General features: G+C 50.3%; 1 non-coding gene across 1 annotated transcript; it reads left to right on the top strand.

Annotated features, from left to right (window-relative positions):
- The first annotated feature begins 1,086 nt into the window (after positions 1 to 1,086).
- On the top strand, positions 1,087 to 1,160 carry TRNAI-AAU (transfer RNA isoleucine (anticodon AAU)). The gene has a single exon. It is a non-coding gene; the product is annotated as a tRNA-Ile (tRNA).

Here is a 1,160-nt window from a genome sequence, read left to right on the forward strand (position 1 = left end):
ACCAAACACTTTAGCAGGGCATATCCAAAGGAAACTATGTAATGCATATAGATATATACGCACACATGTACATATAAATGGAGGGAGAGATTATAAAGAGGGCTTTTTAGATATACCCGGGTCAAATGACTTCTGAAAATACTATCCTTAACAGAAAGTCGTGGTGGGAGGGAGGGAAGAAGAACCAACAAAGAATGTAGAGGGTGACTCAGGAATTAGCTTCTTTACTGGCCGGCCCCTCCCTGGGTTGACACCTGCCCGCAGGTAGATCAGGCCGGAACTGGAAAGGGTGTACCTCGTTGTTATGCCTCACGAAGGTTTCCCGCCTCTTTCCATTGAGGTGCCGGATGTGGACCTCGACCCCTCCGGGTATCTCAGAGCCCAAAGTTGCTCTGCAGTCCAGGTAATGGACCTGACTCAGAACACGCCTTGGCTTCGATATCCCTTGTCTTTGATTGGTTCTACCCAGGCATAGGGTCAGAGGCTCTTAAGAAGCCATCCCTTATCTTTCTCTCCCGCCGATCCCGGCCCCTCACTAGGGCGCCACCAAGCGTTCAATGACTAGCTCTGCAGCACCAAGACCGTGACTTTTCCGCATGCCGAGGCTGAGGCCTGGGACGCACAGACTCTGATCCAGGGTTTTGGAGGCAGCAGAACCACCCGAGCCCAGGCGACGTAGGGGTGCAGGTTTCCAGATCTCGAGGCTTTCGAGAGAAGCTGACATGCCTGGAATGGTCTCGAAGATGGGAATCTGGATCCGGAGCGCAGGAGCTGAATCCTTCGAGGCCTGTGGCCGCTCTGTGGTCGGTTCTGTGATCTACCTGTCGAGGTCTCAGGAAATCTTGGTTGGGGACATTGGGCTGAATCTTCTTGAGTCAGAATCGGAGGTTTGAGAAAGATTAAGTTTTTCCGGAAGAAAGATACTTCCTTGAAGCAGAATAAGGAGCTGTTTCCTCTCTCCTACTCCATTTCCCCAGGCTAATGAAGAAGAAAGAGAAAAATGGAAGTAACTCCTTCCCAGCAAAAATTTTAAGGTGATGCTGTTTAATTATTGCCCACAATTTGAAAAAAAGTTTTACAGGTTCTGGCCGGTTAGCTCAGTTGGTTAGAGCGTGGTGCTAATAACGCCAAGGTCGCGGGTTCGATCCCCGTACGGGCCA

This window comes from Phacochoerus africanus, chromosome 9, assembly GCF_016906955.1.
Source record: "Phacochoerus africanus isolate WHEZ1 chromosome 9, ROS_Pafr_v1, whole genome shotgun sequence".
In the NCBI taxonomy this organism is placed as follows: Eukaryota; Metazoa; Chordata; class Mammalia; order Artiodactyla; family Suidae; genus Phacochoerus; species Phacochoerus africanus.